Here is an 18,633-nt window from a genome sequence, read left to right on the forward strand (position 1 = left end):
ATAACAAATGGGTTAACAAAGATATAAAAAAAATAACAAATTTTCTTGAAACAAATGAAAATAAACATATAAAAACTGAAAATTTATAGGACACAGCAAAAGCAGTCCTGAGAGGAAGTTCATAGCATTACAGGCATACCTTATGATGCAAGAAAAAGCATAAATAAACGACCTAACCCCACATTTAAAAGAACTAGAAAAAGAACAAGTAAAACCCAGAGGAAGTAGAGGAAAGAAAATAATAAAGATCAGAGCAAAAACACATGACATAAAGGCTAAAAAAAAATACAAAAGATCAATGTAACCAAGAGCTGGTTCTTTGAAAAGGTAAACAAGATTGAATCTTTAACCAGACTAATCAAGAAAAAATGAGAGAGATATCAATTAAATATAATTAGAAATGAGAGTGGAGAAGTAACAACTGACACAGCAGAAATACAAAGGATTGTAAGAAAATACTATAAAATACTGTATGCCAAGAAATTAAACAACTTAGGTGAAATGGAAAAATTCCTCAAAACATATAAGCTTTCAAAAATCAATCTGGAAAAATCAGAAAACCTGAAGAGACCAACTTCATCAAATGAGATTGAAACAGTTATCAAATAACTCCAAAAAATAAAACTCCCTGGGCCAGATGGCTTCACAGGTGAATTTAACCAAATATTCAAAGAAGAACTAACTTCTATCCTTCACAAGCTATTTCAAAAAATTCAAAAGGAGGGAAACTTCCAAGCTCCCTTTATGAAGTGAGAATGATCCTCATTCCAAAACCACGAAGAGACACTACAAATAAAAAAAGTTATAGGTCAATATCCCTGATGAACTTAGATGCTAAAATTCTCAACAAAATATTAGCAAACCAGATCCAGCATTACAAGAAAAAAATCATACATCATGATTATCTGGGATTTATTCTGGGGGGAGGGGGGGGCAAGGCTGGACCAATAATCACAAATCAATCAATGTAATTCAGCACATAAACAAAAAAAAGAATAAAAACCACATGATAATATCAATAGATTCAAAAAAGCATTTGATGAAACCCAGCATCCATTTATGATCAAAACTCTCATCAAAGTGGGAATACAGGGAACATACCTCAACATGATAAAGGCCATCTATGACAAACCCACAGCTAACATCATACTCAATGGGCAAAAATTAAAAGCAATCCTCTTAAGATCAGGAACAAGGCAGAGGTGACCCCTTTACCACTCTTATTCAAAACAGTTTGGAAGTCTGAGCCACAGCAATCAGACAAGAAAAAGAAATACAAAGCATCCAAATTGGAAAAGAAGTAAAACTATCATTATTTGCTGATGACATGATACTGTAAATAGAAAATCTTAAAGTCTCAGTCAAAAAGCTACTGGAGCTGATAAATAAATTCAGCAAGTTGGCGGGATGTAAAATTAATATTCAGAAATCAGAAGAAATTTTATACACCAATAAACTATCTGAAAGAGAAATTAAGAAAACAGTCCCTTCACTATTGCAAAATAAATAAATAAATAAATAAATAAATAAATAAATAAATAAAGTACCTAGGAGTAATTTAACCAAGAATGTTAAACACTTGTACTTAAAAAATTATAAAACATTAATAAAAGAAATCAAGGAAGATATAAACAAGTGGAAGCATATACTGTGTTCATGGATAAAAGGAATAAACATCAATAATATGTTTATATTACCCAAAGCAATCTATAAATCCAATGCAATTCCAATTAAAATACCAATGGCATACTGCAAAGATATAGAACAAAAGTTTATATGGAATCAAAAAAGAACACGAATAACCTCAGCAAGCTTTAAAAAGAAGAATAAAGTGGGTAGTATCACACTTCCTGATATATTATAGTACAAGGCCATTGTACTCAGATCAGCTTGGTACTGGCATAAGAACAGGCATACAAATCAATGAAACAGAACAGCAAACCCAGAAATAAACCCACAGGTTTATGGACAACTGATATTTGACAAAGGAGGTAAAAGCATGCAATGGAATAAAGACAGTCTCTTTAATAAATGGTGTTGGGAAAATTGGACAGGTACATGCAAGAAAACGAAACTAGACCATCAACATACACCATACACAAAAATAAACTGAAAATGGATAAAAGGATTTAGATGTAAGTCCTGAAACCATAATCATCTTGAAAGAAAACAGGCAGTAAGCTCTCCAACATCTCTCGCTGCAATATATTTGCTGATTTATCTCCAAAGGCAGGTGAAGTAAAGGACAGGATAAACAAATGGTAGTATATGAAACTAAAAAGCTTTTTGCACAGCTAAAGACAATATGAACAAAATAAAAAGACAAAGTACACAATGGGAGAACATATTTGACAATAAGTCTGATAAGGGATTAATAGCCAATATTTATAAAGAACTTGTAAAACTCAATGCCAGGACAGTAAATAACCCAATCAAAAATGAACTGAATAAACACCAAAGAGGACATACAGATGGCCAATAGTCAGATAAATAAATGTTCAACATCACTAATCATTAGAGAAATACAAATTAAAACCACAATAAGATACCACTTCACACCTGTCAGAATGGTGCACTCATTAACAAAACAAAACATAAGCGCTGGTGAGGATGTGGAGAAAAGGGAACCCTCCTGCATTGCTAATGGGAATGCAGACTTGTGCAGCCTCTGTGGAAAACAATATGGAGATTCCTCCAAAAATTAAAAATGGAAATTCCTTTTGACCCAGTCATCCCACTTTTAGGAATATATCCTAAAAATTCCCAATCACTGATTCAAAAGAAGAAATGCACCCCCATGTTTACTGCAGCATTGTTTACAATAGCCAAGATCTGGAAACAGCCCAGGTGTCTGTCAGTGGACTAGTGGATTAAAAAGCAGTGGTACAGCCCTGGCCAGTTGGCTCAGCGGTAGAGCGTCGGCCTAGCGTGAGGAGGACCAGGGTTCAATTCCCAGCCAGGGCACACAGGAGAAGCGCCCATTTGCTTCTCCGCCCCTCCGCTGTGCTTTCCTCTCTGTCTCTCTCTTCCCCTCCCACAGCCAAGGCTCCATTGGAGCAAAGATGGCCCGGGCGCTGGGCATGGCTCTGTGGCCTCTGCCTCAGGCGCTAGAGTGGCTCTAGTTGCAACATGGCAACGCCCAGGATGGGCAGAGCATCGCCCCCTGGTGGGCAGAGCGTCGCCCCTGGTGGGCATGCCGGGTGGATCCCGGTCGGGCGCATGCGGGAGTCTGTCTGACTGTCTCTCCCTGTTTCCAGCTTCAGAAAAATGAAAAGAAAAAAAAAAAAGCAGTGGTACAGATACCAATATAGCAGCGAAGTAGGCAGATGCACAAACTCCCAGTTCACACCACCAAACTGGATTTCAAATTAATTTAGGAATAATCACTGTGACTTTGGACTACAAAAACAGCTCTCAAAAACCAAGGAGCAAAGAAGAAGCCACACCAAATCTGGTAGGGATCACAAAGGTGGGGGTGGGGGGGCTCCCTTGCTTTCAGGAGCAAAGTGGGGGTGTTAGTCAAATAAGTTTATAAATATCATATATAGGTTTGCTCGCTTATAGTTTGCATTGGGTGTGGGAACAGCCTGTACGCAGGCAGAGTTGTTACATCCTAAGGCTTAGTTTTCAGACTAAGCTTTTTCCACCCTAAGTGACTTTGTATCAGAGACTTCCTTGTTTGTATATTGGATTAAAGATTTTGATTTCTACAACATAACATGAGGCAGACCAGAAGTTTGCTCTCTCTTGGTTCCTGAGATTAGCATTAGAGAGAGAGCAGAGAAAGGAGAGCAGAGAAAGGCTATGTGAAGGAGAAGAGAAGCAGTCAAGATGGTGGAGTGCTGAAGGAGAAGCCAGTTTGTGCAGAGAGGAGATGGGGAACAGAGGTGAATAAGGCTGGTGATCTAGAAACCTTTGCTTCTAGGAAACTCAAATAAGTCAGTGGCTTTGGGAGCCCTGAATGGAAAGGGCTTTTCCCACTGTGTATTTCTTGCCTACCAGGTGCAAGCTAGGATTAAACCTAATGGCCTACCAGTTCTTGGCTCCATTGTTTATTACCGTCTGTCCGAATCAAATGTGAACCTGCATGTGAATGGCCATATAATTGGCCTAGTCGGCAGGATTCAGAGATTGGTATGAAGCTACCACCCTTGAGGTGGACAGTAGAGGACTGGCTGCTGTTATGGTTCCCCAAGGCTGTCCACTAGGGGACCGTAGACTGGCTGACTTTTACAGTCATGCGTGAGGAAACCGAGAGCTCTGTGGAAGAGGCTGCGCAGAACCTGCAAACTGAGCAGTGGAATGAGCTGGAGCAAACATGGGAGAAAGAAATACTGATCCTGGAACTGGATCAAGTATTGGAGGAGGCCGACCAGGTTTGTGAGATTCACTTGGAAATGGAGCATCCGCTGGAGAAGGAATCACAGGTTCATGAGTTGCAGATTGCCCTGGACATTGTGGAGAGCCAGCAGTGATGGGAGGCTGGGGCGAAGGCCGGAGCTGGGGCTGCAAGGCCCACAGAGCAGAAGGTGGCAGCAGCCCGGGGCTTGAGCCCAGCAGTGGGGGCTGGCATTTCCAGTTCCTCTTTGGAGGATAAGGAGAATCGGGCTGATGTTGCAATCTGCAATCTCCAGAAGGTGAGAGCCCAGCAGCAAGGAGTATCTACTACGCCCCAGTAGGTCTGTAATTTTGGGACATATGGGTAGATGCCATTATGCTGTCGAGAGCAGAGATGGAAATGCTGATTGCCATGTGCTCCTATTTGGAACAGTGTAAGACCTGCCAGGATGGCAGAGATGAGGGGGGTGGCTGAGGCTCCATGTGCGTGGACTGATTTCCTGGACTATGACCTGAGTGGGCACTGGTTCCTTTGTTGGATGGACTTACAGATTTTGGGTAATGTGAAATACCCTGAGCAGGGTGGGGGGGGTAGCTTACCTGGAGACCATCCCCTGTCCCGGGAAGCTTTTTCCATGACTAGAAAGAAGTCCAAGGACATTTTGCAATTTTGGCAAAGTGCTCAGAGACTGGTGAAATGTACCTTTGTAATTGCTGAAATAGTATAATTTGTCATGTTGTTGTAATTTGTGTAATCTGCTAATTTCCTTGTGCAGGAATACCTGTGCTTTAGATTTTGAAGCAAGCAAAAGAGGTGGAGTGTTGTTCAAATAAGTTGGTAAATATGATATATAGGTTTGCTCACTTATAGTTTGCATTGGGTGTGGGGGACAGGCTGTAAGCAAGCAGGGTTGTTATACTCTAAGGCTTAGTTTTCAGACTAAACCTTTTCCACCCTACGTGACTTTGTATCAGAAACTTCCTTGTTTGTATATTGGATTAAAGCTTTTGATTTCTACACTATAAAATGAGGCAGACTGGGAGCTTGCATTCTCTCAGTTCCTGAGATTAGCATTAGAGAGAGAGCAGAGAAAGAAGAGCAGAAAAAGGCCATGCAGGGTAGAAGAGAAGCAGCCAAGATAGAAAAGTGCTGAAGGAGAAGCAAGTTTGTGCAGAGATTATGCAGAGCGAAGGAGATAGGGAACAGAGGTGAATAAGGCTGGTGAGGTAGAAACCTTTGATTCTAAGAAACCTGGATACATTAGTGGCTTTGGGAGCCCTGAATAAAAAGGGAAGTGTTTTCCCACTGTGTGTATTTCTTGCCTGCCGGCTGCAAGCTAGGATTAAAGCGAATGGCCCACTAGTTCTTGGCTCTGTAGTTTCATTACCATCTGTCCAAATCTAATGCGAACCTGCATGTGAATGGCCACAATGGCGGCTCCTGGCCACACAGGAGGTGAGGCTGAGAACTCTGAAGAGCTCTCATTCCAAGAGTAAGAGCAGAAAATATCACTCACAACAACTTGCCTGGGGACCTGGGAATGAGGTATGCAGAGAGGGCTGGCTTGTCTTCCCAAAAAAATGTGGAGAGAGACAGATGGTGATGGGCAGAGGAATGCATAGGATGGCCTCAGAAGCTAATTCATCCAGTATGGAGGCAGCCATAGCTGAAGGAGTGGTTGATCCCTTCACACAACACAAGCCTAAAGTGGTCTGGGTGACACACCTCCAGATAGCTCTCCAGCTTCAATCAGCACAAGACACAGCTGAAAACAGGAAGTGGAAAAGAGGGGCAGTAACTCAGGTCTCCATGGAGTTCTGAGATACACCTCCCCCTACTGAAGCGGAGAAAGCACCTGGCCCCCAGAGAGAAGCTGCAGATCACACTTTCAGGGTCTCAGGTTACATCCACCACATTCTTGGATAGTTTCCAATAAGCCCCCTGCTGAGATCAGTAAATAAGATTATCACTGAGTTAAGAAAACAAACAAATCAAGATTTCAAAGAAGCTTTACTAGAAAAGCTAAATATGACAGCGGATTACAAACACCAGCTGATGTCAACCCAGAAGACCTAGAAATAACACAACTGAAAATTGGAGGCAGACAACACCAACCATTGACTTAGCCAGCTCTACAAACAACACACCCAAATGAAGAGGGTGTACACAGAAAAATGGGAAGACAGAGAAATGCAATCCAAATGAACCAACAAGTGAAACCTCCAGAAAATGAACTGAGTGAGATTGGAATAAGCAAACTACCGAATGCAGAATATAAAATGATAATTATTAGAATGCTGAAAGATCTTAGAACAATAATGGATGGACACAAGGAACACACAAAGAGATAACAAGCATCAAAAAGGACACTGAAATAATAAAGAAGAACCATTCAAAAATGACAAATACAATATCATAAATGAAAATTACACTAGAAGTAATTAAAAACAGGCTGGATGAAGAAGAGAACTGAATCAGAAATTTAGAAGGCAAGATAAGCAAAAGCATAGAAGTGGAGAAGCAAAAAGAAAAGAGGCTGAAAAAATCTGAGGAAACTCTAAGAGAGGTCTGTGACAACCAAAAGAGAAACAACATTCACATCATAGGGATTCCTGAAGAAGAGAAAGAACAAGGAGTAAAGACCTTGTTCAATAAAATCATAGCTGAAAACTTCCATAAATTGATGCAGGAAAAGGTCACAAGTTCAAGAAGCACAGAAAACTTCATTAAAGAGAAACCCAAAGAAATCTATACCAAGACATATTATAATTAAAATAGCAAAGCTAAGAGATAAAGAGAAAATATTAAAAGCTGCTAGAGAAAAAAAAGGCTATCACCTACAAAGAAGCCGCCATAAGGATGACATCCGACTTCTCAACAGAAACACTTGAGGCCATAAGGGAATGGCAAGAAATATTCAAAGTAATGCAGAAGAACCTACAACCAAAACTTCTTTATCCAGCAAAGCTATCATTTGAAATTACAGGAGAAATAAAAAGCTTCCCAGAAAAAAAATTCAACCAAATCAACACACACAAAAAAAAAGTTAAGTGGCCTGTTGTAAACAGAACAAAGGAGGAAAAGAATATAGTAAAACAGGAATGTAGCTCTAAAGAATAAAATGGAAATAAACAACTACATATTAATAATAACCTTAAATGTAAATGGATTAAACGATCCAATAATGCTTAAGAAAACAGGACCCACACATATGCTGTCTACAAAAGACACACATCAAAACAAAAGATACAAGTAGACTAAAGGTAAAAGGATGAAAAATATATTTCATGGAAATAAAAATGAAAAAAAGCTGGGGTAGCAATACTTATATCAACCAAATAGACTTTAAAACAAAGGCTATAGTAAGGGATAAAGAAGGTCACTACATAATGATAAAGGAAATAATACAACAAAAAGATATAACCATTATAAATATCTACCCACATAATATAGGAGCACCTAAATATATAAAGCAGATTTTGATGGATATAAAGGACAAAATCAAAAGCAATACTATAATAATAAGGGATTTCAATACTCCACTAACATCACTGGATAGATCCTCAAGAAAAAAAAATTAACAAAGAAACAGCAGACTTAAAGGACATACTAGATCAACTGGATTAAATAGATATCTTCAGAACCTTTCACTCTAAAGCACAGAATATCATTCTTTCCAAGTGCTCATGGTATATTCACTAGAATAGACAACATGTTAGGGCACAAACATGGTCTCAACAAATTTTAGAAGATTGAAATCATACCAAGCACTTTCTCTGATCACAATGGCATGAATCTGGAAATCAACCACAACCGAAAAAATGAAAAATACTCAAACACATGGAAATTAAATACCATGTTATTAAATAACAAATGGGTTCACAATGAGATCAAAAAAGAAATAAAAAAATTCCTAGAAACAAATTATAATGAGCACAGAACTCAAAATTTATGAGACACAGCAAAAGCAGTACTGAGTGGGAAGTTCATAGCACTACAAGCATACCTTAAGAAGGTAGGAAAAGCGCAAATAACCAACTTAACCCTGCATCTAAAAAGAACTAGAAAAATAACAGCAAGTAAAGCACAGAGATAGTAGAAGGAAAAAAATAATAAAGATCAGAGTGGAAATAAATGACATAGAGGCTACAGAGGATCAATGAATCCAAGAGCTGGTTCTTTGAAAGGGTAAACAAGATCAATGAACCTTTAACCAGACTCACCAGAGAAAAAAAAAGAAAGGCCTCAAATAAATAAAATTAGAAATGTGTGTAGAGAAATAACAACTCACATAACAGCAATAAAAATTTTGTAAGAAAATACTATGAAGAACTGTATGCCAAAAAATTGGACAATCTAGGTGAAATGGACAAATTCCTTGAAACATACAATCTTTCAAAAATCAATCTGGAAGAATAAAAAAACCTAAACAGACTCATTACAACAAATGAGATCAAAACAGTTATCAAAAATTTCCCCAAAACAAAAGCCCTGGGCCAGATGGCTTCACAGGTGAATTCTACCAAATATTCAAAAAAGAACTAACTCCTATCCTTCTCAAGCTATTTCAAAAAATTTAAGAGGAAAAAAGACTTCTAAGCTCCATTTATGAGGCTTAATTCTGATTCCAGAACCAGGTAAAGGCAACACAAAGAAAGAAAATTATAGGCCATTCTCCCTGATGAATTAAGATGCTAAAATCCTCAACAAAATATTAGCAAATCAGATCCAGCAATACATGAAAAAAATCATACATCATGATCAAGTGGGATTTATTCTGGGGAGGCAAGGCTGATACAATATTCGTAAATCAATCAATGTGATTCATCATATAAACAAAAAGAAAAACCACATGATAATTTCAATAGATGCAGAAAAAGAATTTGATGAAATCCAGCACCCATTTATGATCAAAACTCTCAGCAAAGTGGGAAGACATACCTCAACATGATAGAGGCCATCTATGACAAACACACAGCCAACATCATAAACAATGGGCATAAATTAAAAGCAATCCCTTTAAGATCAGGAACAAGGCAGGGGTGTCCCCTTTTACTATTCATATTCAGCATAATCCTGGAAGTCCTAGCCACAGCAATGAGACAAGAAGAAAAAATAAAAGGCATCCAAATTGGAAATAAAGAAGTAAAATTATCATTATTTGCAGATAACATGACACTTTAGACAGAAAACTCTAAAGGTCTAATAAAAAAACTACTGGACTTGATAAATGAATTCAGCAAGGTGTCAGGATATAAAATTAATACACAAAAATCAGAGGCATTTTTATACACCAACAATGAACAGTCAGAAAGAGAAATTAATAAAACAATCCCCTTTACTATTACAACCAAAAAAATAAAGTACCTAGGAGTAAACTTAACCAAGAAGACTAAAGACTTGTACTCAGAAAATTACAAAGCATTGATAAAAGAAATCAAGAAAGATACAAACAAGTGGAATCATCTACCATGCTCATGGTTAGGAAGAATAAACATCATTAAAATGTCTATATTACCCAAAGCAATCTATAAATTCAATGCAATACCAATTAAAATACCAATGATATACTTCAAAGATATAGATCACATACTCCAACAATTTCTACAGAACCAAAAAAGAACACGAATAGCCTCAGCAATCATAAAAAAGAAGAATAAAGTGGGAGGTATCACACTTCCTGATATCAAGTTATACTACAAGGCCATTGTACTCAAAACAGCCTGGTACTGGCATAAGAACAGGCATATAGATCAATGGAACAGAACAGAGAACCCAGAAATAAACCCACAGTTCTATGGACAACTGATATTTGACAAAGGAGGTAAGAGCATACAATGGAGTAAAGGCAGTTTTTTTTAACACATGGTGTTGGGAAATTGGACAGCTACCTGCAAAAAAATGAAACTAGATCACCAGCTTCGACCACTCACAAAAATAAACTCAAAATGGATAAAAGACTTAAATGTAGGCCGTGAAACCATAAGCATCTCAGAAGAAAATATAGGCAGTAAGCTCTCCAACGTCTCTCAGAGCAATATATTTGCTGATTTATCTCCACGGGGAAGTGAAATAAAAGACAGGATAAACAAATGGGACTATATCAAACTAAAAAGCTTTTGCACAGCTAAAGATAGTAAGAACAGAATAAAAAGACTAACTACACAATGGGATAACATATTTGACAATACGTCTGATAAGGGGTTAATAACCAAAATTTATAAAGAACCTGTAAATCTCAACACCAGGAAGACAAACAATCCAATCAAAAAATGGGAAAAAAATGAATAGACACTTCTCCAAAGAGGACATACAGATGGCCAATAGGCATATGAAAAAATACTCAACATCACTAATCTTTAGAGAAATGCAAATTAAAACCACAATGAGATATCACCTCACACCAGCCAGAATGGCGCTCATCAACAAAACAACACAGAATAAGTGCTGGTGAGGATGTGGAGAAAAGGGAACCCTCCTGCACTGCTGGTGGGAATGCAGACTGGTGCAGCCACTGTGGAAAACAGTATGGAGATTCTTCAAACAACTGAAAATCGAACTGCCTTTTGACCCAGCTATCCCATTTTTAGGAATATACCCCAAGAACACCATAGAACGGCTCCAAAAGGAGAAGTGCACCCCCTTGTTTGTGGCAGCATTGTTCACAATAGCAAAAATCTGGAAACAGCCCAAGTGTCCGTCAGAGGATGAGTGGATTAAAAAGCTTTGGTACATATATACTATGGAATACTACTCAGCCATAAGAAATGATGACATTGGATCATTTACAATAACATAGATGGACCTTGATAAAATTATACAGAGTGAAATAAATAAATCAGAAAAATACTAAGAACTATATGAATCCATACATTGATGGGACATAAAAATGAGACTCAGAGACATGAACAAGAATGTGATGGCAATGGGGGTGGAGGGGTGGGGGGAGGGGGAGGGGGCAAGGAAGGAGAGAGGGGTTGTGGGATGGGAGGGGCACAAACAAAACCAGATAGAAGGTGACAGAAGACAATTTGACTTTGGGGGAGGTGTATACAGCACAATCAAATGTCAAAATAATCTGGAGATGTTTTCTCTCAACATATGTACCCTGATTTATCAATGTCACTGCATTAAATTTAATAAACAAATTTTAAAAAAAAGCAAAAGGATTTTATAGCAAAAAAAAAAGCAGTGGTACATATACAGAATGGAATACTTTGCAGCCTTGAAAAAAGAAGGAAATCTTACCTTTTGTGACAACATGGATGGATCTGGAGACTATTATGATAAGTGAAATAAACCAGGCAGAAAAAGAAAAATATCATATGAACTCACTCAAATGAGAAAATTAATAAACAATGTGAACAGAGGCACAGAATAGTGGTAGAGGTGGGATCAAAGGGACCTGAGAGATAGAAGTCAGAGAGAAAGGAGAGGAGAGTATAGGATCTAAAAGGGAAAGAGATTAGTGAAATTATATATACATAACAGCGTTATAGAGAGCAGGACAGCAAATCCTGAAAAGAAGGGGGGAGGGCATTGGGGGAGTGTTCAAAGGGGCTATGAACAGGAACACGGATAGGGGTGTGGGGGAGGGAGATATATTCAGTGGGACACAAATATATGTAAGTACAATAAATTAAAATCAGTAAGTATTGAAAATAATAATAATATGAAAACTAGAACTTTATCCCCCAATATTGGACAACCTGGACAACCATGGATAAATTGTTAGAGACATATAGTCTTCAAAAATTGAATGTGGAAGAACCAGAAAATGTGAGCACACCAGTTACAACAAATAAAATATAAAATTATCAAAAAACTCCTGGCCCTGGCTGTTTGGCTCAGTGGATAGAGCATTGGCCTGGCATGCAGAAATCCTGGGTTCAATCCTAAGACAGCCAGTGGTTTGAGCATCAGCCTCAGGCACTGAGGATAGCTCGGTTGATTTCAGCATCAGCCCCAGATGAGAGGTTTCCAGGTAAATCCTGGTCAGTGTGCATGTGGAAGCCTATCTCCTCCCCCCAAAAAATGTACATATGCATTTTCATTTTTAGCTCTATGAACTGTATTAACTTGAAGTATATACAACACCATAGAGATCATATATATGATTTACAATATATGTGTATATAAAATGCCAATAAATGTTAGTGATAAAGCTTTAATACATACTCATATGTTCTACATATACCAAAATAAAATTAAATCAATAAAGATAAGAGGGTGGAATCAAACAGAACTTAATGAAATAAAACTGCTGGAGGAAAAACAAAGCAGTAACTCAACACAGTCCTTAACACAAACCCACACTCTTTAACAAGAGAGTCCAGTAAGAGATGGATATGCACCACTGACAAATCATAAAATCTTTTTGGTTCATTTGTTTTTCTAGTTGTGTGTGGTAAACAATTCTAAAAAAATTTGAGAAGCAGTATAGGATTGAGCAAATGAGTATATGTGTTGATATTCAGAGCTCTAGCTACCTCAGCCCCAAAGTTCATGAAAGGATAGCCAGAGGGAACAGGGGGCGTGGAGGTGGAGCGGGACAAAGGGAGGGGAAATGGGTCAAAAGAGACTTTGCTTGGGGTGATGGAACCATAACACAGTATGCAGATAATATTTTACTGAGTAATACAACTAAACTTGTACCCCAATAAATTCAATTAAAAATAAATACCTACATAAATGCATAATTTTTAAAAATGGCAAGAGCCTTTTGTTTGGAGTTCCTTCTACTGTGAGAACATCCCCTGCCTCAGTCTGCACTACTATATCTATCCCTGGTCATGTGCTGTTCCATGGGGTAAAATGGAACACAAGCAGAGCAGGCATCCTCCCCTGTCCAGACTGTAACCTATAGTAAGGTAGTAAGTGAATAAAGGTTGTTACTTGAGTTTGGCTTGTTATCTTAGTAGACCAACTCAATAACCATTCTCTCACACACACACACACACACTCTCTCTCTCTCAAAAATTAGCACAAAGAGCAGTATGGTCAATGAAGCATCATGCTTTTCTGGAAGTAACACTTTAGAAGGTACTAATGAGTGTGCAGGAAGTGGTGGGAAATGAAGTACTTACTGATTTATTTGCAAGAGACCCACAAGGGCAGTTTGACAATCTGGCAAATGAGTCTCACAAAGCATTAGAGAATAATACAGGGCTCTCTAGAGTGCTATTATATTGTTTATATAGCTTTTCAGTTCTGTATTTCTCTTTAGTCACTGATTCACCCACCAAGATGTCCAATGAGTCATATAAGAGTCTTAACAGATAGGCACTGAGTAAACTATAGAGGCAACTTTGTGGCTATGAATGGGTCCAAAAAAAGATGGAGACCCTGCATGCTGAGCTGCATCCAATGGCTATTGTTAGCTCTACTGGGCCCCTAGAGCTAATGGACAACCAATGATGCACTACATCACTGAGGCTGTACTTCAATAAAAAAGAATAGAGTCCTGAGGACTTCCTTGCCCAGCAGCTCAAAGAGACTTTAGAGACTTAGTTAGGTACTTTGTCCCCATGAAAAAAGAGGTAATCTTGTTGAACTTATTGATAAAGAAGGGCACAATTTAAGATTTGCCATTGTAGAAGCTCACTGTAGAACTTGACAGTGATCATATTTCCCAAGGAGGTAGAGGAGAAAAAGGATTGAAGACATGAACATCTCAGACCCTCTCTTCTTTTAGCTGGGTATTATTTTGGTTCCAACAAGATGGCCAACCCATTACAAGTTTCCTGTCACAGAAAAATATGTTTGGATCATCTCTTGCAGAAACTCTAATGGCTCTATGAGTTGTCTTATAATCTCTAGGGTCACATGGAATGAGGACAAAAACAATAAGATATTTAACCAGACATATTTCTAGTTTCATTTGAGCCACCTTTTCTGGTTACTTAGGTCAAAAACACATCTTATAAAGTCAAATCAGTTGGTTTGCAGCACAGTCTACATCTTAACAAATTTCCTGGCTTGAAAAATTAGCTGCCAATAAAATAGTACTGTTTGACTAGTGAAGAAAGCAACCTAAAAATAGTAATCAAGGCACTTTCCTGGATGATCTGGTAAAGGGTTTTGCTGAAGAAATCTCACGGTGTAGTTACTCAAAAATAGGATCACAAGAAGAACATTGATGGAATCCACACCAAAGACCTCCTGGACAGGTAGTAGGGTCATTAGTCCCAACTTTCGTCCCCACTAAAGTTCAGATTGTGATGAACCCTATGGCTAGCATAGTGCTCTTCCTTCTGCTCCTCCAAATGAGAATGAAATCAATCTGAGAAACCTCTGCCACTTTCAACCAGACCTCTCAGCTTTCAAAAACTTCAGTGTGGGGTGGGAGGAAATTGAGTTCTAGGACATTTAGGGTACTGGTGCACAGGGGATTGTGATTTCTATAACCTTTGACACCAGGTCCTGGAGAAAAGAAACAGGCTTTCTAGTTTCTCATCTGAAGACATCACCAAGGCAACCCTTGGTCAAACACTATTAAGAGTATCCTTTCAGGCCACCACAAAACTTCATTTTTATAGCCTCCTACTAAATGTATATTGGATTAGATTTGTTTTATATGTGTATTCCCACTCACATTTAGCCCCAAAGCCTAATAGGAACTGCCATATTTAGGGCCATTGTAGAGAGGCATGTGCAAGACCAAAATTCTGAACTAACCGTACCTAGCACCTGTGTCTCCAAAAACAAATTACTAGGGAGGAAACAAAATAACAGCAGCTCTCATTGCTAAGCTTAATGAAACAAAAATTCTCCATGAGACTTTTAATAACTAGGTTGACATCTACACATGGTCTTGAGTGCATCCTGACTTATTTAGTTTTGGTAGGTCAATGCTATAGTAACAGCCCTGGGCACTGGTGGTACCTGACATTATAACTGTCAAACAGGTTCTTTTCCAAACTAAAGGAACTTGATCTGCCTAAAATGAATCTCAGTCCTTTAGTGCATCCCTCTCCACACAAATGATAACATCAGTTTAACCTGATGTGAGATGAGTTGCAATATACTACTAATGTCCTTCACAAGACTACCAAATCGCTTATCTATCATCAATGCACAGGCCATGACCTATAAATGTCCTATTCCCTAAAGAAGGGCTAGTCTTCCCTCAAGTGGGCCCACACAAGGACACCACCTAACAAAGACTAGATGTTTTGTTGAACCACAAGTAGTTCTGGGTGAGGCCATTAGTAAGACAAGGTACGGATACCTGAAGCCCTAGTTAAACTCCTGGGTATGATCTCTAAGAGGCATAAGATGTCCTTGCAAGAAAACTGCCAAACTCTGGCCCACTCAACTCCAGCAAATAAAAAGAGGCCCAACAATAAGTGGTACTCTTTTTCTTGCACTCTCATTTTCCCCATATGGGGTCCTTGATGATACCAATTTATGAGGTTACCAGAAAAACTACCTCCTTTCTGTGAGGACATAGCCAAGTCTCCTAGGCTGCCCTTCCTCTAGGATCTTCTGACCCCAATTGATGTTGGTATTACAGATCTCATAAACAATTTTTTTCCAGTTGGAGTTTATAGCAGAAGGCCACTACAACAGTCAGAGGCACACATGGGTTTTTGTACCCATAAGTACTTGAAGTCAGCTGAAAGGCACATGAATTTAGAGAAACAATTATTCACCCACTATTGGGTCATGGGGGATAGAGTGCATGTCCTGTAGTGATGAAATGATCTTAAGACCAGAAATTTCAATCAAAAGATATCAATTTTGGGTTTTTTGTCTCTAGTTATCTATTAGGGTATTCTAAGTGTAGTCAAAGGGTAAAATTTCTATAAAAACATTCTAAAATACATATTCATGAATGAAAATAAAAATATCTAAGGATTTTAATTTAAAATATTTTAAAGTTATCTGTAATTTTTATACTTACTAGTAAGTCCTTCCCCTTTGGGAATTTGAACTTTGATTTGAATTTCTGATGTAGACATTGAGTCCTGATGCTCAAGCACATGATTTTCTTCTAGCACTTCCCTTTGAGCTACATAAAGAGAAGCATTTAGTTCAATAAATTAAGCAGAAACCTACTATGAAAGATCTAGGTTTCATATTTATAACAAGTATAGAGCAGCTTCTTTTCTTATTTTCATAACGTTATAAATAAATCACCATAGTTCTAGATCTGATACAAAAACTGAAAATTTTTATGTTTGTGTATGAAAGGTATTGTTATATCATTAACATATCTGACCTGCAAATGTTCTATGTTGGTCTCTAGTCTACTCAGTTTTTGTATATTTTCAGTGAATAAATATTCATAGGCCAAACAACAAAAATAGACATGCACAAGATTATTCATTACAGTGTATTTGCAATTGCAAAATACTCAGAACCACCTACATGTACAGGCATAGGAGATTGGTAGACTAAAGTAAGGCATGCAAGTTATGATAATATAAACTATGGGATATAATGTGACACAAACAGCTATATGTACAGGTATAAAAGGATGAAAAAGATACCTATGAATTGAGTTGGAGATGTATATAGTGCTCAGTAGGGGAAAAAAACCCAGAGAGGATATCTAGTATGGTATCTTTTAAGTAAGAAAGAAAGGAAAATAATAAAAAAAAAATGAAGAGAGATACTGACCTTTACAAAAATGAAACAAAGAAAATATAAACTAGAAAACAAAGTAGTTGGTACCCAAAAAACTTTACTGACACTGCTAGTTGAGTGTACCCAATGACTGTTGCTAGCTCTAAGCATGTCCTAGCACTGATGGACAGGCACTGGTAGGCAAGTGAGTTTTTAAAACTATTCTTATTGAACTTATTGGGGTGACATTGGTTCATAAAAGTATACAGGTTTCAGGTGCAGAATTCTACAATACATTATCTGTATATTGTATTGTGTATTCACCACCCCAAACCAAGTCTCCTTCCATCATCTATCTCCCCACTCCCGTTTCCCCCCTCCCCCAAGCCCCTTTCCCTCTAGCAATTTCCACACTGTTGTCTGTGTCTATAAACTTTTTTTTCTTTGCTTAATCCCTTCACCATTTTCACTCAGGCTCCCAATGCCCATCCCCTCTGGCAGCTGGCAGTCTATTCTCTGTATCTATAAGTCTATTTCTATTTTGTTTGTTTATTTTGTTCATTAGATTCCACATATAAGTAAAATCATATAGTACTTGTCTTTCTCTGAATGGTTTATTTTACTTAGCATAGTACTCTCTAGGTCCATTGATGCTGTCACAAAAGACAAGCTTTTCTTCTTTTTTTACAGCTGAGTAGTATTCCATCATGTAAATCAGTGGTCCCCAACCTTTTTTGGGCCACAGACCGGTTTAATGTCAGAAAATATTTTCACCGACCGGCCTTTAGGGTGGGACGGATAAATGTATCACGTGACCCAGAAAAGCGTCAAGAGTGAGTCTTAGATGGATTTAACAGAGGGAATCTGGTCATCTTTTAAAAATAAAATATTGTTCAGACTTAAATATAAATAAAACAAAAATAATGTAAGTTATTTATTCTTTCTCTGTGGACTGGTACCAAATGGCCCACAGACCAGTACTGGTCTGTGGCCCAGGGGTTGAGGACCACTGATGTAAATGCACCATTGCTTTTTATCCATTCGTCTCCTGATAGGCACTTGGGCTGCTTCCAAATCTTAACTATTGTAAAAAAACACCTCAGTGAACACCTCAGGTGGCATATATTCCTTTGAATTAGTGTTTCAGGTTTCTTTGGATATATTCCCAGAAGTGAAGTTGCTGGGTTATAAGGCAGTTCCATTTTTAATTTTTTGAGAAAACTTCATACTGCTTTCCACACTGGCTGTACTAATCTGCATTCCCACTGACAGTGAATAAGTGTTCCCTTCTCTCCACACCCTCACCAACATTTGTTGTTTATTGATTTACTAATGATAGCCATTGTGACAGGTTTAAACTGTATTTTTCTGATGATTAGTGACATTGACCATTTTTATATATGTCTGTTGATCATTTGTATATCTTCTTTGGGGAACTATCTACTTAGGTCCTTTGTCCATTTATTAATTGAATTGCTTTTTTTTCTTCTTTTAATGTTGAGTTTTATAAATGCCCTATAAATTTTGGATTTTAAGCCCTTACCAGATGTATCAGCGAATATGTTCTCCTATTCAGTAAGTTGTCTTTTCATTTTGTTGATGGCTTCCTTTATTGTGCAAAAACTTTCTATGTAGTCCCATTTGTTTATTTTTTTCTTTTGTTTCCATTGCTGCAGATGATATATCAGAAAAACTACTGCTATGAGAAGTGTCTGAGATCTCAC

General features: G+C 37.9%; 1 pseudogene; it reads left to right on the plus strand.

Annotated features, from left to right (window-relative positions):
- The first annotated feature begins 5,769 nt into the window (after positions 1-5,769).
- LOC136306545 (leucine-rich repeat-containing protein 34-like) overlaps positions 5,770-18,633 on the plus strand; it is a 67,424-nt pseudogene continuing 54,560 nt past the window's right edge.

Source organism: Saccopteryx bilineata, chromosome 5 (assembly GCF_036850765.1).
Source record: "Saccopteryx bilineata isolate mSacBil1 chromosome 5, mSacBil1_pri_phased_curated, whole genome shotgun sequence".
NCBI lineage: Eukaryota > Metazoa > Chordata > Mammalia > Chiroptera > Emballonuridae > Saccopteryx > Saccopteryx bilineata.